Source organism: Rhinoraja longicauda, chromosome 27, assembly GCF_053455715.1.
Source record: "Rhinoraja longicauda isolate Sanriku21f chromosome 27, sRhiLon1.1, whole genome shotgun sequence".
Taxonomy (NCBI): domain Eukaryota; kingdom Metazoa; phylum Chordata; class Chondrichthyes; order Rajiformes; family Arhynchobatidae; genus Rhinoraja; species Rhinoraja longicauda.
The window spans coordinates 32532043-32555229 of NC_135979.1; the positions used below are offsets into that span (position 1 = coordinate 32532043).

At 44.0% G+C, this 23187-nt stretch overlaps 1 protein-coding gene across 4 annotated transcripts in view; it reads right to left on the bottom strand.

Annotated features, from left to right (window-relative positions):
* Window positions 1-23187, bottom strand: part of LOC144606735 (angiopoietin-2-like) — a 270755-nt gene that overhangs the window by 245527 nt on the left and 2041 nt on the right. For 3 of the 4 annotated variants that reach the window (XM_078423071.1, XM_078423067.1, XM_078423070.1), the window contains exon 1: window positions 18243-18360. The exons of the other annotated variant lie outside the window; for it this stretch is intronic. The gene's annotated coding sequence lies outside the window, so the exon portion shown is untranslated. Of the gene's footprint in view, window positions 1-18242; window positions 18361-23187 lie in introns of those variants that run through there. 4 annotated transcript variants of the gene reach the window in all.

Below are 23187 nucleotides of genomic sequence, written 5' to 3' on the forward strand. Positions count from 1 at the left end.
TCTTCTTGAATTTTTTGAAGAGGTTACCAGGGAAATTGATGAGGGCAAGGCTGTGGATGTTGTCTATATGGACTTCAGTAAGGCATTTGACAAAGTTCCACATGGAAGGTTGATTAAGAAGGTTAAATCGTTGGGTATTAATAGTGAAGTTGCAAGATGGATTCAACAATGGCTGAATGGGAGATACCAGAGGGTAATTGTTGACAACTGTATGTCAGGTTGGAGGCCAGTGTCTAGTGGAGTACCCCAAGGATCTGTGTTGGGTCCGCTGTTGTTTGTCATTTACATCAATGATCTGGATGATGGTGTGGCAAATTGGATTAGTAAGTATGCAGATGATACTAAGATGGGTGGTGTAGTTAATAATGAAGTCGATTTTCAAAGTCTACAGAGAGTCTTGGGCCTTTTGGAAGGGTGGGCTGAAAGATGGCAGATGGAGTTTAATGCTGATAAGTGTGAGGTGCTGCATTTTGGTAGGACAAATCAAAATAGGACGTACAGGGTAAATGGTAGGGAATTGAGGAATGCAGTGGAACAGAGGGATCTGGGAATAACTGTGCATTGTTCCCTGAAGGTGGAATCTCATGTGGATAGGGTGGTGAAGAAGGCATTTGGTATGCTTGCCTTTATAAATCAGAGCATCGAATATAGGAGTTGGGACGTAATGTTAAAATTGTACAAGGCATTGGTGAGGCCGAGCTGGAATATGGTGTGCAGTTCTGGTCGCCAAATTATAGGAAGGATGTCAACAAAATAGAGAGAGTACAGAGGAGATTTACTAGAATGTTGCCTGGGTTTCAGCACTTAAGCTACAGAGAGAGATTGAACAGGTTGGGTCTTTATTCTTTGGAGTGCAGAAGGTTAAGGGGGGACTTGATAGAGGTTTTTAAAATTTTAAGAGGGACGGACAGAGTTGACGTGGGTAAGCTTTTCCCTTTGAGAGTGGGGAAGATTCAAACAAGGGGACATAACTTCAGAATTAAGGGACAAAAGTTTAGGGGTAACATGAGGGGTAACTTCTTTACTCAGAGGGTGGTGGCTGTATGGAATGAGCTTCCGGTGGAAGTGGTGGAGGTAGGCTCGATTTTATTATTTAAGAGTAAATTAGATAGGTATATGGATGGGAGGGGATTGGAGGGTTATGGTCTGAGAGCAGGTAGATGAGACTAGGCCAGAGAAAGTGTTCGGCATGGACTAGAAGGGCCAAACTGGCCTGTTTCCGTGCTGTAATTGTTATATGGTTATATGGTTATATTTAAGAGGGAGTTAGATGTGGCCCTTGTGGCTAAAGGGATCAGAGGGTATGGAGAGAAGGCAGGTACAGGTTACTGAGCTGGATGATCAGCCATGATCATATTGAATGGCGGTGCAGGCTCGAAGGGCCGAAGGGCCGAATGGCCTACTCCTGCACCTATTTTCTATGTTTCTATGATATTCTTAAGGGAGAGATCGATAGAATCTTGATTAGTACGGGTGTCAGGGGTTCTGGGAGAAGGCAGTAGAATGGGGTTGAGAGGGAAGGATAGATCAGTCATGATTGAATGACAGAATGGCCAAATGGCTTATTCTGCTCCTATCACTTATGAACTTATGAATTTCATTTTAAGAGACTTTTTGTACCCTTCATTTGAAAATTGCATTGATTTTGTCATCCATAATTTGAGGGGGGAAAAAATCACATCATAAGAATGATAACCAAATATAATTTACAGAAGAGACTGATGTAAATGGAAAATTGAGGGCTATGCCCTCTCCTATAGGTCTACCCAAGTCTACTGTGGTCCCATATACACTAGCTTCCTGACTCCCTTCATACCTCGGAAGAATTTTGTTGGTCTTATGGCAATAGCAACAACATCTCTATCTCTAAATCTGTATCTCTAAATCTAAAAAAAATCTAAAAAAACATCCTTCTCCAATGAACGTTTGATCACTCTGATGGTAAGCTTGTAAATGACCTGAATTACCACTCACTGTTCTTCAGAGAGTTTGCTTTCTTTCCCTTTCATATTCTATCTAAAAAAAGCCTCAATCAGTTTACAGCTGCTTGCAACAAGCCTTTATTCCGACTCTTGGAAATTCCTGGGCTCTGCATTCATTTGATACCAAAGGGTTGACACAAAACAGTTTCCCAATGATGTATGTTGTAATCTATCACTTTGCAAGATGAACCTTAATGAAACTTTAATCAAATTCTTATAAATTCCGGCTTGGGAGAATATATTTATCTTTAAGTATTTTACAAAGCAGGGTCTCATATTGTCATGTCATCACATCTATGGAGCAGAAGGTTGAATGAAGTGTACAGCAGACTTGCTGCCATTTTGCAGAGAAACAGCATGTGATTGTGGATAAGACTTTTGCTGAACAAAATCAGATGACCACAATATTCCATCAATTATTTCTTTGTTTTGTACTTTAGAGGCATAGAGTCATAGTCTTACAGTGTGGAAACAGGCCCTTTGGCCCAACACGCTCACACTGGCCAACGTCCCAGCCACACTAGCCCCCCCCCACCACCACCCCACTGCCTGCGTTTGGCCCATATCCCTCTAAACGTCCTATCCATGTACTGTCCAAATGTTTCTTAAATGTTGCGATAGGACCTGCATCAACCATCTCCTCTGGCAGCTCGTTCCACACATCTAGGGGCTAGTGGAATCAAGGGATATGGGGAGAAGGCAGGCACAGGGTATTGATTGGGGACGATCAGCCATGATCACAATGAATGGCGATGCTGGCTCGAAGGGCCGAATGGCCTCCTCCTGCACCTATTTTCTATGTTTCTATTTATCTACAACCCTTTGCATGAAAGAGTTACCCCTCAGGTTCCTACTAAATCTTCCCCTTCCACGCCCCCCCCCCCCCCCTCACTATAAATCTTGCACCCGTCACCTTACAAAGAACTACAATGTCACGTGCATTATTACTCAGGGCATTACACATTTCTATTTCTCTGTCAAGTCGCTTCCTCCCTAACACAATCCTCTAACATGAGATGCAGTTTAAAGCCTGCAAATGCTAGCCTGGCCATTCTGCAACCAACTGCTCCAACCTCCTCCCTTCTCACCACGTGGATGTGCGTGATGTCTGGTGTCCACCACCCCCCAATGTGACTCTGATAACTCGGCGCGCAGAAAATGTAATCTTATCACTCAACACGATACATCAACATTTTAACTAAAAAACATTGTCACATTCAAAGGAACAATGTGCCGGAGTAACTCAGTGGGTCATGCCTGCTGAATTACTCTCCTCCAGCACTCTGTATCTTTTTTTTTGTAACCCAGTACCTGCAGCTCCTTGTCTCTACATTCTGTCACATGTTATTGTTGCTGAAAGAACTCAAACTAAGATGGCCATTGTTAATCAGAGAAATTAGTGTGAATTTGCACATGAACTTATTTTGCAACCATTTCCCTTTAAAGTCGAAAAATCAAAATTGTATATGATGCATAAATATAGCTGGTTACTTATAAAATACTATGGACATGAAAATTAAGAAAATATGTTTTCCTTTCCTGCAAGTATTGTTTTAGTGAACGAAATAATAATAATCTGATCTGAAAAAACCTGTTCATAAATTATGTTAATTTAGTTTGAAATAGACAAGTTAGTTTTTTTCGTGTAAAATTCTAATTTAACGAAGCTAACTGTTATGTTCAGCACGGCATAAAGATAAAGTACGCTCACACGTTCGTTGCCTGAATCACACCGGCCTTTATTTACCCAGCCTTCTCGGCTCCAGGAACACCCACTCATTAACATGGCACATGAATATGTATGAATACATTACACTAACTTGCAGAGAAATGGTGTTGTTCCCATGTTCAGGAATTCATTGCAGTGGTGAACAGGACAATCAGAAGAATTTAGCTTTCAAAATTCCCAAAAAGTTGATGAATTGAATTTTACACTGCTTTGAAAACAGTTATTTGTTGATGTGAACAAATTTGATTAAACCACAAATTTGAGAATTAAATGTGTCTTTTAATAAAAGAAAACATGAATGGAGGAACAAATCGGAGAATGAAAAAGCACCAACTAACTTTTGGAAGTAAATGACATCCAGTTACAAATCAGGGAGGCGGCTTGATAGAGCAGTGGTAGAGTTGCTGTCCTACAGTACCAGAGACCTGGGTTTGGTCTGTACGGAGTTCATACGTTCTCCCTGTGACCTGCATGGATTTTCCCCGGGTGCTCCAGTTTCCTCCCACATTCCAAAGACGTACAGGTTTGTAGGTTAATTGGGTTCAGTAAAAATCTTCTTTACATCTTTTGACAAAAATGGGTGGCACAGTGGCACAGCGGTAGAGTTGCTAAACTAAACATAAATCTTCTCCCCCTCACCTTACAATGAACTAACAATGTCACTTGCATTATTACTCATGGCATTACACATTTCTATTCCCTTCATTAGTCCTAGCTAAACCAGTCATAATCATGTACATCTCTATCAAAGTTTAGATCATGGAACCACATTCAAGGAAACAATAGCACAAGTCAACCAAGAATAGTAAAATAAGCAAGTCATAGGTAATAAATCATGGAATCTGTGGCACCACGACAACCCTCTAGAAGCCAATGTACTGCAAGTTAGTGATCTCAGCTAAATTACATTAATGACTTAGACGAAGGGATTAAAAGTACCATTAGCAAATTTGCAGATTATACTAAGCTGGGGGGTAGTGTGAATTGTGAGGAAGATGCAATAAGGCTGCAGGGTGACTTGGACAGGTTGTGTGAGGGGGCGGATACATGGCAGATGCAGTTTAATGTAGATAAGTGTGAGGTTATTCACTTTGGAAGTAAGAATAGAAAGGCAGATTATTATCTGAATGGTGTCAAGTTAGGAGGAGGGGGAGTTCAACGAGATCTGGGTGTCCTAGTGCATCAGTCAATGAAAGGAAGCATGCAGGTACAGCAGGCAGTGAAGAAAGCCAATGGAATGTTGGCCTTCGTAACAAGAGGATTTGAGTATAGGAGCAAAGAGGTCCTTCTACAGTTGTACCGGGCCCTGGTGAGACCGCACCTGGAGTACTGTGTGCAGTTTTGGTCTCCAAATTTGAGGAAGGATATTCTTGCTATGGAGGGCGTGCAGCATAGGTTCACTAGGTTAATTCCCGGAATGGCGGGACTGTCGTATGTTGAAAGGCTGGAGCGATTGGGCTTGTATACACTGGAATTTAGAAGGATGAGGGGGGATCTTATTGAAACATATAAGATAATTAGGGGATTGGACACATTAGAGGCAGGAAACATGTTCCCAATGTTGGGGGAGTCCAGAACAAGGGGCCACAGTTTAAGAATAAGGGGTAGGCCATTTAGAACGGAGATGAGGAAGAACTTTTTCAGTCAGAGAGTGATGAAGAAGTGGAATTCTCTGCCTCAGAAGGCAGTGGAGGCCAGTTCGTTGGATGCTTTCAAGAGAGAGCTGGATAGAGCTCTTAAGGATAGCGGAGTGAGGGGGTATGGGGAGAAGGCAGGAACGGGGTACTGATTGAGAGTGATCAGCCATGATCGCATTGAATGGCGGTGCTGGCTCGAAGGGCTGAATGGCCTACTCCTGCACCTATTGTCTATTGTCTATTGATGAAGTGGCGACACGGCGGCACAGCGGTAGAGTTGCTGCCTTACAGGGCTTGCAGCGCCGGAGACCCGGGTTCGATCCCGACCACGGGTGCTGTCTGTACGGAGTTTGTATGTTCTCCCGTTGACTGCGTGAGTTTTCTTTGAGAACTTCGGTTTCCTCCCACACTCCAAAGGCATGCAGGTTTGGTGGTTAATTGGCTTGGTATAAATGTAAGTTGCCCCTGGTGTGTGTGGGATGGTGTTAATGTGCGAGGATCAGTGGTCGGCGCAAATCCGGTGGGCCAAAGGGCCTGTTTCCGTGCTGTATTTCCAAATTAAACTAAACTAAAAACTAAGTTGCAAAGCACCATTTTTGCCTGAAATGTCAGTTTGAAGTTCATTTGTCTCCTGTTCTCTCCTTCATTAAAGATGTGCTAAAATAATAATTTGAGATGTAATTATATTATTGCTGCCATCAGTTGCAGCTGCACCAGTCCTGTCAACTTGGCATAATTGGCCCTGCATTCTGTGAGGAATCTTGATTACATTTAAGCTCTGTAGATGATCTGGTTTGTAAATAATAGCAGCTGCCACTGAGGTCATGTTTTCTGTTTCAGTGTACTAACCAAACCAACACTATGTAACTAATGACCTTTGTGGCAGCTGCTTTTGTTTTAAAACCAGATTATCTACAGCAAAATGTGCAAACATATTTGATTTTTTTTTTTTAACTTTAAATGTGTCTTTGCTGTGATAAAGGGAGATGGGTCACACCATAACTCCAAACAAAAAATTAATCTAAAATCATTATAAGTTGCTTCCTTTCTTTTGGCTTTGTATTGGAAACATAGAAAATAGGTGCAGGAGTAGGCCATTCGGACCTTCGAGCCAGCACTGCCTTTCATGGGTGATCATCCAAAATTAGTACCCTGTTCCTGCTTTCTCCCCATATCAATAGACAATAGAGAATAGACAATAGGTGCAGGAGTAGGCCATTCAGCCCTTCGAGCCAGCACCGCCATTCAATGCGATCATGGCTGATCACTCTCAATCAGTACCCCGTTCCTGCCTTCTCCCCATACCCCCTAACTCCGCTATCCTTAAGAGCTCTATCCAGCTCTCTCTTGAAAGCATCCAACGAACTGGCCTCCACTGCCTTCTGAGGCAGAGAATTCCACACCTTCACCACCCTCTGACTGAAAAAGTTCTTCCTCATCTCCGTTCTAAATGGCCTACCCCTTATTCTTAAACTGTGGCCCCTTGTTCTGGACTCCCCCAACATTGGGAACATGTTATCTGCCTCTAATGTGTCCAATCCCCTAATTATCTTATATGTTTCAATAAGATCCCCCCTCATCCTTCTAAATTCCAGTGTATACAAGCCCAATCGCTCCAGCCTTTCAACATACGATATTGTATGGTATTGTACTGACAGACAGCAGAAGGGATGTTGGAAGTGTCTCTAAAGCAGTGGAGGTAGTTTTTATTCAATGGCCATTAACAATAAAGTAAGAACGTGTTGTAAACTAACATTTCTGATGTATCTCATGAAGCTGAATCCATTGGAGTCATTTACTTGATTGTAGTACCTTGCCTTGCAAAGTTATTACAAGATGGAGGAAGAGGCAGTTGAGCCAGGTACTATTGCAACATTTAAGAAACATTCAGACAGGTACAAGGATAGAATAAGAAAATAACTGCAGATGCTGGTACAAATCGATTTATTCACAAAATGCTGGAGTAACTCAGCAGGTCAGACAGCATCTCGGGAGAGAAGGAATGGGTGACGTTTCGGGTCGAGACCCTTCTTCAGACTGATGTCGGGGGGTGGGACAAAGGAAGGATATAGGTGGAGACAGGAAGATAGAGGGAGATCTGGGAAGGAGGAGGGGAAGGGAGGGACAGAGGAACTATCTAAAGTTGGAGAAGTCGACGTTCATACCACCGGGCTGCAAGCTGCCCAGGCGAAATATGAGGTGCTGTTCCTCCAATTTCCGGTGGGCCTCACTATGGCATTGGAGGAGGCCCATGGCAGAAAGGTCAGACTGTGAATGGGAGGGGGAGTTAAAGTGCTTGGCCACCGGGAGATCAGTTTTGTTAATGCGGACCGAGCGCAGGTGCTCAGCGAAGCGATCGCCGAGCCTGCGCTTGGCTTCGCCGATGTAAATAAGTTGACATCTAGAGCAGCGGATGCAATAGATGAGGTTGGAGGAGGTGCAGGTGAATCTTTGTCTCACCTGGAAAGACTGTTTGGGTCCTTGGATGGAGTTGAGGGGAGAGGTAAAGGATAGGACAGGTTTTGAGGGATATGGGTCAAAGGTATGGAAGTGGGACAAGTGTAGATGGGGCATGTTGGCCGGTGTGGACAAGTTGGGTGGAGGGGCCTGTTTTCACGCTATAAGACTATGAGTCTTACACAATCATGTGGAAGGTTGCTTTACCATCGGCAAACAGGCATGCCACCGCCATGTTATAGGCAACTGAGAATGGGTTGCGCGTATAATTTTTATATAATTATTCATCACGCATTGCATTTTCTAGAGAAACAATGATACTGCTTCCATGTAAAAAGGTTGCTATGGTTTAGGCATGTTCATTTTTATAGAGCTTGTTCTTTGAATAAGTCGACCATGATTAATGTGCAATTAAATACTTGCTATGAACTAAATCATATTACCATGTCCAGCCTCAACTTATTGGCTGATGAAATGGTACTAATTGACACCTCATTAATTCTAATATATAAAATGAAATACTTACACTTATCGCAACCTCAGGAAATCTCTAAGCACTTTGCAGCCAATGCAATATTTTTAAACTGTGACCATTCGTTGTACTGCAGGATACATACTGGCAAATTTGTGCACTACAAACTCCGAAAAAGCGCAATGTGGCAGGAACCAGTTAATCTAGTTTTTTTAGTTGAGTTTAGTTTAGAGATACACTGGAGAAACAGGCATTTCGGCCCACCGGGTTCACACCGTTCAGCGATCCCCACACATTAACCCTACACTACTCACAACAGGGACAATTTTTACATTTACCAAGCCAGTTAACCCACAAACCTGTACGTCTTTGGAATGTGGAAGATCTCGGAGAAAACCCACGCAGGTCACGGGGAAAACGTACAAATTCCGTTCCGACAGCACCCGTAGTCGGGATTGAGCCCGAGTCTCCACCGCTGCAAGCGCTGTAGGCAGCAATTCTACCGCTGTGCCACAATGCCGCCCTTATTCTTTACAGGTGCTACTTCAAGATTAAATATTGCACAAAGCACTGGAAACATCTCCCCTAATTTTATCCAATAGGCTACAGGCCCTTTGGCTCATAATGTCTGTGCTGAACATGATGCCAGCTCTTATCTGGCTGCATCTAATCCATTTCCTCCCTTTCCCCACATATCCATGTATTATACAAATGCAGTACTTTAGTATCTGCCTCCACCTCCATCAGTGTCAGCGTATTCCAGCACCCATCACTGTGTGAAGAACTTAGCCCGCACATATGCTTTACACTTTGACCCTCTCACTTTAAAGATATGTCCTGGAGTATTTGATATTCCCACCCTGGGATAAAGATTCTGACTGACCACACAATCTGTACCAAAGGGTCACCGTTAGAGAGTGATGAATATGTGGAATTCATTGCCACAAACAGCTGTGGAGGACGTCATTGGGTATTTTCACAGAGGAGTTTGACAGGTACTTGATTAGTAAGGGTGGCAAAGGTTACGAGGAGAAGGCAAGAGAATGGGGTTGAATGGGAAAGATAGATCAGCAATGAGTGAATGACAGAGTAGACATTTGATGGGCCGAATGGCCTAATTCTGCTCATGACATGAATTTCTGAACAAATGAAAATAGACATTTCTAATTCTGCAGCTTTTCCTCAATACTTTTTCGTTCACCGAGCAGATACTTCAAGGTAGTATGATTACTACTTTTGATTATGACCAATGAAAATTATAATATACGAGACCAAGTGGACCCGTTGGGCCCACAACTCATTGTGTTGCCATTGTGACGTGGGGGGGGGAAAAAAATCACTTTTTTCTTTAAAATAAATGGCTTTAAAAAAATATATATATCTCAATGAAAATAGTGATTTTTCTTTCAAATGGTGTTTTTTTCTGCATTTGTCAAGCACCCCTCCCTCACTCCATCCCCTCAACTGCTCTTCTTCCCCACCCACTCCCCCCTCCATTCGTAGGGCATGGCAACGTCAATCTCACTCCACCAGGGCTGCATCTACGTCGGCGGCTAGTCGAATGGACGTGCCTATGGACCATATTCTGGCCAGAGCAGGATGGTCCCCGGAAAGAACTTTCCAAAGGTTTTATAATAAGCCGCTGGCGCAACCTGCTACATTTGCAGACAGAATTTTAGAGTCTGCAGATAATATTTAATTTAAGCCCTGGGGAGCTCTCTGTTTTTTGTTGTCATTAATAAACCTTTTTTGTTCACAAACAGGTTCTTGATTGCGATAACATACTTCCTCCCTCTAAGGTCTTCAGACAGCTGGACGGGGTCTTCGCACGTATGCGCGACATTCTTCAAAGCAGCGGTGTGGATTCACAGAAAAAACACAACGATTGAAATAAATATAGTAAAGAAAAAATAAGAACTTAATTACCAGTTGATCTGTATAATAGAGGGTGGGAGCGGAGGGCACGTAATCCCTCATCGTAACTCCTCATAAAATACAGATCAAACTTCGAACTGGTAAGTTCTCGTTTAATCTTACTATTTTATTTCGGAGTCACGTGAGTGACTACGTGAAGACTTCAAAGCTCTGTGATTCCGAACCGTGTACCAGCTCATGCTTCACTCACTGTCTGAAGACCTTAGAGGGAGAACAAGAAGCCTCATGGTCAGGTGACGAGCCAAACCATCTCAAGGTGGCTCAAGCAGGTGCTTAAGTCCGCGGGAGTCAATACTAATATTTACAAATCTCACTCCACCAGGGCTGCATCTACGTCGGCGGCTAGTCGAATGGACGTGCCTATGGACCATGAGCAGTAGGGGCTCTATACTATCAGGGGGGAGATTGCACTTGTTTTTGGATGCATGGGAAACCATCACTAATGACAAGTACATACTAAGCTGCATTCATGGCTATAAAATTGACTTTGTTCATGAAAACATTCTGCCAGTTCAGCATATACCCCAAAGGGTATTCACCCTCTCAGTCAAAGAGAAACAAGAGGGTCAAGCTGAACTTGTGAGGCTACTAGCAAAAGGTGTCATTGAAAGAACAAAACATGAACCTTTGGAATTTGTGTCATCATCATTGACTTAACTACGTTAAAAGAGTCAGTTAAGTATACACATTTTAAGATGGAAACTTTTCAAACCGCCAGACTTTTGATTTCTAGAGGGTACTTTCTAGCAGGCATTGATTTAAAAGATGCCTACTACTCAGTACCCATACACGAGGAGCATCGTAAATAGCTATGGCAATTTAAAGCCTTACCAAATGGACTAACCTCCGCTCCAAGGTTGTTCACTAAAATCTTAAAACCCGCCTTGGCATTATTGAGGAAACAAAAGCATATAGTCATGGCGTACTTAGACGACATTTTAATAGTAGGGAAAACCTTGGAGACAGCTATTTTGGCAGTAGCAGCCACCAAACGTTTGTTTGAAACTTTGGGGTTTGTCATACATCCAGATAAATCCAATTTTACACCGTCCACTACCATGGACTATCTTGGATTTACGATTGATACTGTTCGCATGTTTGTAACTCTGCCGAAGGGGAAAGCATCAGAATTGGCACTATCATGCCACGAACTAATGCATAAACGTCAGCCAACCATACGGCAGGTAGCTAGAGTTATTGGTAAAATGGTAGCAGCTTTTCCAGCTGTACAATTTGGGCCTTTGCACTACCAAAATTTACAAAGAGCAAAAGTGCACGCACTAAAGCAAAACTCAGGTCACTTTGACCGAGCTATGGATTTAACTGCTGAATCCATTCCAGAGTTACAATGGTGGACAAGGAACATTAGGCTCAGTTCCAGTCCCATAATAATCACCAACCCAGTATTAACCATTCAAACGGATGCCAGTGCTTTGGGCTGGGGAGCAACTAACATGCAATCCAGCACAGGGGGCAGATGGACTAATTCTGAATCATCTTGCCTACAGACACGGGGTATCAACTATTTAGAAATGTTGGGTGCGTTTTATGGTTTAAAAGCATATTCATCTAATACGCATCATGCACATGTCCGGTTGCAATTAGATAATACCACGGTGGTGGCTTATATCAACCACATGGGTGGTGTAAAGTCGATATCGTGTGACAAATTGGTCAACCTAATCTGGCAATGGTGTGTCGAAAGACATACTTGGTTATCAGCAACTTACCTACCAGGTAAGCAAAATACAGTGGCAGACACCAGGTCACGCAAATTTAACGATAACATCGAATGGATGTTAAATCCCAAAGTATTTGCCGAAATTACAAAGCAATATGGCACACCAGATATCGATCTATTTGCATCCAGGCTGAATCACCAGGTACCAACGTATGTCGCTTGGGAACCAGACCCTGAGGCAGCAGCAGTTGATGCATTCACGCTGTATTGGGGGAAAATGTTCGTTTATGCTTTTCCTCCCTTCTGCCTCATCAGTCGGGTATTACGCAAGATTCAATTGGATTCCGCTTCAGGAATCTTGATAACACCCGACTGGCCTACACAGCCATGGTTCCCAGTGGCCCTCGACATGGCTGTCGAAACACCGTTGGAATTCCCCAGCAGTCCGGAATTATTAATCCACCCAGTGTCAGGCATTAGTCACCCATGCCATGACAGAGTCAATCTCCTCGCTTGCAGATTCTAAAAAGACCTCTACTGGGCCTGGGACTGTCTGAGGACGCCATCAACATGATGACCGCATCCCACCGGGAGTCCACCAGGAGACAATACCTGACCAACATAAGGAAATGGGAACGGTATTGCTCCAAAACAGGAACTACCTACACTACAGCGACACCCACCAGTGTTGTGGAGTTCCTGGTTGGATTACATCGGGAAGGACTCAGCTACAGCGCCATAAATACAGCCAGGAGTGCGTTGTCAGCTTATTTGGTTCCAGCAGCAGGACAACTGGCTTTCGGGTCCCATCCACTAGTAATCAAAATCATGAGGGGCATTTTTAATACTAACTCCCCCAGACCAAGGTACACTCAGATCTGGGATGTCAGCATTGTGCTGACGTACCTTAGGGGATGGCCACCGCCCAGGGCACTCACGCTGGAACAACTTACACTGAAATCAGTCATGCTCATGGCACTAGTGTCAGCTCAAAGGGTACAGTCCCTCCACCTTCTGAGGCTGGACAGCATGACAGAGTCATTGGACTGTTTCACATTCCATATTCAGGGACTGGTCAAACAAACTAGACCAGGTACCACGCCTCCAGTCATGGAGTTCTGGGCATATTCATCTGACCCACGGCTGTGTGCCAAGACCCATCTCGCCAATTACATAGACACAACATACAACTTAAGAGGGAGAGAAAAAGCCTTATGGATAAGCCACAAGAAGCCTCATGGTCAGGTGACGAGCCAAACCATCTCAAGGTGGCTCAAGCAGGTGCTTAAGTCCGCGGGAGTCAATACTAATATTTACAAATCTCACTCCACCAGGGCTGCATCTACGTCGGCGGCTAGTCGAATGGACGTGCCTATGGACCATATTCTGGCCAGAGCAGGATGGTCCTCGGAAAGAACTTTCCAAAGGTTTTATAATAAGCCGCTGGCGCAACCTGCTACATTTGCAGACAGAATTTTAGAGTCTGCAGATAATATTTAATTTAAGCCCTGGGGAGCTCTCTGTTTTTTGTTGTCATTAATAAACCTTTTTTGTTCACAAACAGGTTCTTGATTGCGATAACATACTTCCTCCCTCTAAGGTCTTCAGACAGTGAGTGAAGCATGAGCTGGTACACGGTTCGGAATCACAGAGCTTTGAAGTCTTCACGTAGTCACTCACGTGACTCCGAAATAAAATAGTAAGATTAAACGAGAACTTACCAGTTCGAAGTTTGATCTGTATTTTATGAGGAGTTACGATGAGGGATTACGTGCCCTCCGCTCCCACCCTCTATTATACAGATCAACTGGTAATTAAGTTCTTATTTTTTCTTTACTATATTTATTTCAATCGTTGTGTTTTTTCTGTGAATCCACACCGCTGCTTTGAAGAATGTTGCGCATACGTGCTGGACGGGGTCTTCAAGTAATCCCTCATCGTAACTCCTCATAAAATACAGATCAAACTTCGAACTGGTAAGTTCTCGTTTAATCTTACTATTTTTCTTTCAAATGGTGTTTTTTTTCTGCATTTGTCAAGCACCCCTCCCTCACTCCATCCCCTCAACTGCTCTTCTTCCCCACCCACTCCCCCCTCCATTCGTAGGGCATGGCAGCGCCGCCATTCCCGCCCGTCGGGTTTCTATGGTGACGTGGAACATGGAGGTATTACTGCGCATGGGTGGCTGACGGGCACAGCAAATGGAAAAGGGATTTATTAAAGTTTAAAATGCGAATAACAAAATATAACAATTTGAACATTAATAAGATTTCTTGATGCAGGAATTTTCAACATCAGCATCATTTCCCCTTTTCACAACAGGAAGGAGTTGGCGAAAATCACCACAACAAAAGGTAAGAATGCCGCCAAAAGGCTCCGTTCTTTTTGCATAGATCTCGAAGAGTTCTGTCCACCACTTCAAAGCTCTCCCTCCTAATCATCGGGCACTCATCCCAAACAATCAGTCTCACACTCCTGATCAAATGAACCATGTTGGAGTTCTTCTCAATGTTGCACATTGTATTATCGGCCACTTCGATGGGTATCTTGAATCGAGAATGTGCAGTTCTTCCACCAGGCATCAATGTAGCTGCTATACCAGAGGATGCTACAGCAAAAGCAACATCAACTTGACCTCAAACTTTGGAGAGGATCAAATTGGTGAGAATTGTTTTGCCCATTCCTGCTGGTGCATCAATGAAAAACATTGAAGGAACATTCCTTTCCAAGCAGCTGCACACATGGTCATACACTGCTCTTTGCTCAGCATTCAGCAGAGGCTCCTTCTCTTCAACAAATCACTGTTGTTCAGGTCTATTGTACTGCAGTTCACTCAGCAATTCTGGATTGTCACCATCAAGGTTCATCCTTCCATATCTTAGTAGTGGCACATGAAAGTATCCCAGTGTCTTGTTGTAATTCATAAGCTTGTCTTGAATATACAACAGAGCTTGATCATGATGCCTCTCATCTATCATGATATTTGGATCATCAATTGTTCTCCGTTCTCTTTGAAGGTAATCTTCAGACATTGAATTTTTGAAGTGATCCCATAATTGTCGAGAAGTGTTGATCTCAGCAATCGTCAGCAAAACAAACAAATCTCTCATTGCTTCGGGGAGTCTTGTCCACTCAGCATCTTCCATCGTCTGTTGCCAATGGTCGTCAGTTTGCGAGGCCCCGGCGAGAGGCGAGACCCCGGCGAGACCCCGGCGAGAGGCGAGGCCCAGGCCCGGTGAGAGTGTAGGCGCTGGTTTGGCGGCCATCTTACGTGAGGACCGGCACCAACTGCGCATGCGCTGGTTTTTAAAAACTTTAAATGTGAATAACTTTAAAAATATAACACCAATTTCAATAAAACTACCATTTTTACCATTAAAGCAATGACGGTGAATAAGGTGGGCCTAAAAATGTTGCGCTATCTTGTACAGTTTTGGCTGAAGTTCAGTCACAAACAAACAAACAAACAAACGAGAGTTTTAGTATATAGATTTTACAGATACATATTGTTCCACTGTGTAGGCAGCATTCCAAAGGATTTATTCCTTCTGGGGTCTTCTGGTTTATTCACCTCCAGCACAAGCCTACCATGGTGCCTTCCTGCATGATTACAGAACACCTGCCCATTACTTTCCTCTTCAGTTCCCAGGTGAAGCAGCAATTTACTTATGCTTTTTTCAATCGTGGATCACACTGTAGCCTCCAGTAAACTGTGGAAACCAACTGATGATTACGGGACCACTTTGTTCGTTACCACTGATGGATCAAAAAGGAAAAACTGCAGGTTTGGGGAGATCTGAAACTTAAGAATCTTAAGAGCTGTGGCAGGAAACAAGCTTGTATATCTGCGTGATGAAATTCTAATGAAATTACATCAACCTAAACCATTAATTCTGCTTGGAGAGCGTGGGAAGCATTTTATCAGAGTGTATGGCTTGGGAACAGTTCCATCTAAATGTAGAAACATAGAAAATAGGTGCAGGAGGAGGCCATTCAGTCCTTCGAACTAGCACCGCCATTCATTGTGATCATGGCTGATCATCCACAGTAACCTGTGCCTGCCTTCTCCCCATATCCCGATTCCACTAGCCCCGAGAGCTCTATCTAACTCTCTTTTAAATTCATCCAGTGAATTGTCCTCCACTGCCTTCTGTTGCAGAGTATTCCACAAATTCATAACTCTCTGGGTGAAAAAGTTTTTTCTAATTTCAGTTGTAAATGGCCTCCCCTTTATTCTTGGACTGTGGCCCCTGGTTCTGGACTTCCTCATCATTGGGAACATTTTTCCTGCATCTAGTATGTCCAGTCCTTTTATAATTTAATACATTTCTATAAGATCCCCTCATCCTTCTAAATTCCAGTGAATACAGTCTTTCCAATCTTTCCTCATATTACTGTCCCGCCATCCCGGAGATTAACCTCGCGAACCTATGCTACACTACCTTAATAGCAAGGATGACGTTCCTCAAATTAGGATACCAAAACTGCATATAATTCTCCAGATGTGGTCTCACCAGGGCCCTTTACAACTGCAGAAGGACCACTTTACTCATATTTGAGGATACTCAAATCCTCTCATTATGGAGGCCAACATGCCATTAGTTTTCTTCACTGCCTGCTGTACCTGCATGTTTACTTTTAGTGACTGGTGTACAAGGACACCCAGGTCTCGTTGCACTTCCCTTTTTCCTAATCTGACACCATTGAGATAATAATCTGTCTCCTTGTTTTTGCCACCAAAGTGGATTACCTCACATTTATCTACATTACAATGCATCTGCCATGCATCTGCCCATTCACTCAACCTGTCCAAGTCACCCTGCATCTTCCTAGCATCCCCTTCGCAATTCACACTGCCACCCAGCTTTATGTCATCTGCAAATTTGCTACTGTTACTTCTAATTCCGTCCAAATCATTGTAAATAGTTACGGCCCCAGCACCGAGCCTTGCGGCACTCCACTCGCCAGTGCCTGTCATTCTGACAGGGACCCGTTTACTCCTACTCTTTGCTTCCTGTCTGCCAACCAATTCTCTATCCATGTCAATACCCTACCCCCAATACCATGTGCTCTAATTTTGCCCACTAATCTCCTGTGTGGGACCAAAGGCTTTCTGAAAGTCCAGGTACACTACATCCACTGGCTCTCCTTGATCCATTGTACTTGCCACATCCTCAAACATTTCCAGAAGATTAATCAAGCAGGATTTCCCCTTCATAAATCCATGCTGACTTGAACCAATACTTTTACTGTTATCCAAATGCCCCGTTATTACTTCTTGAATAATTGACTCCAGCATCTTCCCCACAGCTTCTCACTGTACCTCGGTATACATGACAATAAACAAAACTCAAACTAGATGCCGAGCATTTCTAGCATTTTCTGTTTATATTTCAGATTTCCAGCATGTGCAGTATTTTACTATATTAACATGCAAAAGAAAACAAATATATATATTTATATATATAAATCAAGACGACGTATGATACAAGCAAACACACTCAGAGATATCTCAACAGAACACCAACCTTACTGAGTTTCAAATGTACGATTGAGCAATGTGTCCTTCACAGTGTCCTTCAGGCTAACTGGTCTATAATTCCCCGTTTTCTCTCTCACTCCTTTCTTGAAAAGTGGGATAACATTAGCTACCCTCCAATCCACAGGAACTGATCCTGAATCTATAGAACATTGGAATCTAGAAATTACAATGAATTGTGGACACAGCCCAGACCATCACACAAACCAAGCTCCCTTCCAATGACTCCATTTACCCTTCACGCTGCATTGGCAAGACCGGCAGCATTACCAAGGATGAGTCACACCCCGGCTACTCCCTCTTCTCCCCTCTCTTCTCAGGCAAGAGGTGCAGAAATGTGTAAACACACACCTTCAGGATCAGGGGCAGTTTCTTCCCAGCTGTGATTAGGCAACTGAATCATCCTACCACAACCAGAGAGCAGTCCTGAGTTACCATCTACCTCTTTGAAGACCCTCAGGCTATCTCTGATTGGACTTTATCTTGCATTAAACGTTATGTTATTCCCTTTATCACATATCTGTACACTGTGAACGGCTCAATTGTAATCATGTATTGTCTTTGTGCTGGCTGGTTAGCACGCAACAACAGCTTCTCACTGTACCTCGGTATACATGACAATAAACAAAACTCAAACTAGATGCCGAGCATTTCTAGCATTTTGTTTATATTTCAGATTTCCAGCTTGTGCAGTATTTTACTATATTAACATGCAAAAGAAAACAAATATATATATTTATGTATATCAATCAAGAAGACATATGATACAGACAAACATACTTATCAGAGATATCTCAACAGAACACCAACCTTACTGAGTTTCAAATGTACGATTGAGCAATGTGTCTTTTACAGTGGAAGGTTCTGCCTGTAGTTCACGAGGAACAGTGCGCTTATGCTCCTTTGCAGGAGTTCTTCCTTTGGCTGATAGAGGTCTGTAGATTTTCAGTTACATTACGCATTACTCTATAAACGGAATAAGGATCGGTGTTTCACAAAACAATGTTGTGCTCAGCACAGGGAGGCCAGTTGAAATTAGTTTGCTCTGAAGCAAGAAATCAGAGAAAATTGCAGATTTCCAGAAATAACTCAGGCAGCACTTCCTGAAACATTGCCAAAAATTATTTTCTTTAGGAGCTGCCAGAAATTGTGTTTATGTAAGAGGAACAAAGGTCTATAAGACACTCAGATGTACAATAGCTGTTCAAAAGCTACTGGAACTGTCAGTCTACAAGAAACAATTGTCTTCAAACATTGTAAATATAAAGGCAATTAATTTCTAAGTTTTGCAGGCTTCCAATGTGCTATTTACACTTTGCAATGAACAAAATATTACACTTGCAAACTGGCATAAAGTTCACAACCATTATTATATATGATGATTCACATAAAACAACAGCCACCAGTACAACAACTCGGAGTTTTGTTATCCAAATATGTCAAACCAAATACTGTGAAAGGAAGGCAGAATAGTCAAGGGTGATGGATATAGTGTTATTTGTGTGCACATTGGAGTATGTATTTACAGGACAGCCAAGGAAGAGTAGATCTAACTCCAGCTCCAGTGACCCAGAGCTCCAGCTCAGTTCACATCACCAGAGCTGTCTGTGCAGAATTTGCACATTCTCCTCATAACCATGAACATTGGCTTGCAGGTGATAGATAAAATGGCCACTGTAGGTTGCCCCGAATGTAATGTGGGCAGTTCAAATGATGGGAATGTAGGGAGACTCGATTACAGGGAAGATTGGTAAGGGAAAGAGATGATTTCTGAGTTGGCATTGACTCAATGGGCAAAATAGCCTCATAGAAACATAGAAAATAGGTGCAGGAGGCCATTTGGCCCTTTGAGCCAGCAGCGTCATTCATTGTGATCATGGCTGATCATCCACAATCAATAACCCGTGCCTGCCTGCTCCCCATATTCCTTGATTCCACTAGCCCCTAGAGCTCTATCTAACTCTCTCTTAAATCCATCCCGTGATTTGGCCTCCACTGCCCTCTGTGGCAGAGAATTCCACAAATTCATAACTCTCTGGGAGAAAAAGTTTCTTCTCACCTCAGTTTTAAATGGCCTCCCCTTTATTCTAAGACTGTGGCCCCGGTTCTGGACTCCCCCAACATTGGAACCTTTTTCCTGCATTTAGCTTGTCCAGTCCTTTTATAATTGTATATGTTTCTATAAGATCCCCTCTCATCCTTCTAAACTCCAGTGAATACAAGCCTAGTCTTTTCAATCTTTCCTCATATGACAGTCCCGCCATCCCAGGGATCAATCTCGTGAACCTATGCTGCACTGCCTCAATTACAAGGATGTCCTTCCTCAAATTAGGAGACCAAAACTGTACACAATACTCCATATGTGGTCTTACCAGGGCCCGATACAACTGCAGAACCTCTTTACTCCTATACTGAAATCCTCTTGTTAAGAAGGCCAACATTCCATTAGCTTTCTTCACTGCCTGCTGTACCTGCACGCCAACTTTCAGTGACTGGTGTACAAGGACACCCAGGTCTCGCTGCACCCTTACCTGACCTAACACCATTGAGATAATAATCTGCCTCCTTGTTATTGCCGCCAGTGGATAACCTCACATTTATCTATATTATACTGCATCTGCCACGCATCTGCCCACTCATTCAACCTGTCCAGGTCACCCTGCAACCTCAGACTCAACCGATGTCAGACTCACCGGTCTGTAGTTCCCAGGTTTATCCCTACTGCCCTTTTTAAATAATGGCACCACATTAGCTATCCTCCAGTCCTCCGGTACATCCCCTGTTGAAAATTTGTGCCAGAGCCCCCGCAATCTCCTCCCTTGCCTCTCTCAGCATCCTGGGATACATCTCGTCAGGGCCCAGAGACTTATCCACTTTTAAGCCTGCCAGAGCCTCCAGCACCGCCTCCCTGTCAATAGCAATATGCTCAAGAACATCACAACCCTCCTGCTCCATTTCTAAGTCCGCATCGCCCTCCTCCCTCGTAAAAACAGATGCAAAAAAATCATTTAAAACATCTCCTACATCCTCTGGCTCCACACACAGCTTTCCACTATGGTCCCTGATGGGCCCCACTCTTTCCCTCGTTATCCTCTTACCCTTGATATACTTATAGAACACTTTGGGATTTTCTTTTATTTTGCCCGCTAGTGCTATCTCATGGCCCCTTTTTGCTCTCCTAATTTCTTTTTTAAGAACCGCCCTACACCTTCTGTATTCCTCTAATGATGCCTGTGCCTTAAGTTCTTTATGCCTTCCAAAACCCCCCTTTTTTTTCGAATCAATCCTACTATATCGTTCGACATCCAAGGTTCTTTGGACTTGTTTGTCCCACCCTTAAACTTTAGGGGAACATGCTTCCTCTGTACTTTTTCAATTATTCCTTTGAATGACTCCCACTGTTCTGATGCGGTCCTCCCCACGAGAAGCTGATCCCAGTCCACCAGGGCCAACATCTGCCTTATCAGATTAAAATCAGCCTTGCCCCAATTTAGAAATTTTCCCTCTTTATCCTTTTTCATTACCACCTTAAATATCACTGAATTGTGATCACTGTCACCAAAATGCTCTGCTACTGACACTTCAGCCACCTGGTCGGCCTCATTTCCCAAGATTAAGTCCAATACCGCCCCCTCCCTTGTTGGACTTTCAACATATTGGCTCAAAAAGCCCTCCTGGATGACCCTTAGGAACTCTGCACCCTCTGGGCCCTTGACACTTTGGCTATCCCAATCAATATTCGGGAAGTTGAAATCCCCTACTATTACTACCCTGTTGTTTTCACACACCCCCGAGATTTGCCTACAAATATGTTCTTCTATTTCCCTCTGACTGTTTGGGGGTCTGTAGTATACTCCCAGTAAGGTGCATGCCCCTTTTCTATTTCTCAATTCCACCCAAATGCCTCATTTGAGGAACCCGCTAATATGTCATCCCTTCTTACAGCAGAAATAGATTCTTTGATTAATACTGCAACACCCCCTCCCCTTTTTCCCTGCCTCTCCTGAAGATTCTATATCCTGGAATATTGAGCTGCCAGTCCTGCCCTTCCTTCAACCATGTTTCCATAATGGCAACAATGTCGTACTCCCATGTGTTCAGTAACACCTTCAATTCATCCCCCTTGCTTCCAATACTCCTTGCATTCAAATAAATGCTGTTCAGACTTGCCCTACCCCATTGTGCTGGGGCATTCTTGTTCTGCCTCCCAATCTGACCAGTTTTTTCCTCTATATTTTCCTTCTCCTCACCCCCTATACTAGCTCCATGCTGTATCCCAACCCCCTGCCAAATTAGTTTAAACCCTCCCCAACAGTGCTAGCAAACCTCCCCGCCAGGATATTGGTCCCCCTCTGGTTAAGGTGGAGACCGTCCGGCCTATACAGTTCCCACCTTTCCCAGAAACAGGCCCAATTATCCAGAAAAATGAATCCCTCCCCCCTGCTCCAACTCCTGAGCCACACATTAAACTGCTCTATCCTCCTATTTCTATACTCACTAGCTCGTGGCACAGGGAGTAATCCAGAGATTACAACCTTAGATGTCCTACACTTCAATCCTCTACCTAGCTCCCTAAATTCTTGTTTCAGGACCTCATCCCTTGTTTTACCAATGTCGTTGGTTCCAATGTGTACAATGACCTCTGACTGGTTCCCCTCCCCCTTCAGGATGCCCTGCAGCCGTTCCCTGACATCCTTGACCCTGGCACCAGGGAGGCAACAGACCATCCGGGTCTCCCGACTGCATCCACAGAATCGCCTATCTGACCCCCTCACTATAGAGTCCCCTATCACTATCGCTCTCTTCTTCCTTTCCCTACCCTTCTAAGCAACAGGGCCGGACTCTGTGCCAAAGGCCCGGGCGACGTCGCTGCCCCCAGGTAGGCTGTACTCCCCAACAGTACCTAAACAGGAGTATTTATTGCCAAGGGGTACATCCACTAGGGTTCTCTCTAGTCCCTGCCTCTGCTCCTTGCCCCCCCTAATGGTGACCCACTTGTCTACCTCCCGTGGTCTTGGAGTGACCACCTCTCTATAACTCCTCTCTATAATCTCCTCACTCTCCCTGACCAGACGGAGGTCATCAATCTGCCGCTCCAGGTTCCTAATACGGTCCCTTAGGAGCCCCATCTCGTCGCACCTGGTGCAGATGTGGATGTCTGGAAGACTATCAGACTCCCAGATTCCCCACATCCTAGTGTCTCTAGGAGGTAGTAGGAGTCTCCTACTCCCACGGCGTTGCCTGACGTCGGCCTCTTTGGTTTTGGCTCAACAGCACGTTTTGCTTCACAGACCAGTCTGCCGCTCAGTGTGGCAACGTCTTCATCCTCGACAGATTCCAAGTGGGTGAACCTGTTCTCAAGAGGTACAACACCTGGGGTCCCTTGCACTCCAAGTTTCCTTCCCTTTCTCACCGTCACCCATCATCTCTCCTCCAGTACCTTTGGTGTAATAATCTCACTGTAGGACTTGTCGAGGAATGACTCCGTTTCTCAGACGAACCTGAGGTCATCCACTTGCTTCTCCAGTTCCCCAACACAGTTCAGTTCAGGAGCTGAACCTGGATACACTTCTCACACTTGTAGCAGCCAGAGGCACCAGCAGCAGCCAGTGTCCCTGACCTCCCACATCCTGCAAGCATCACACTGAATCAGCTTGCTTGGCATTTCCTTCTTGCGTCTCACCCTCTCCAGCGTTTGGTGTGGTGTCCTCCCTCAGCCTCCTCGCTGCCAAAGACTCGCACTTTTCTCACAGGG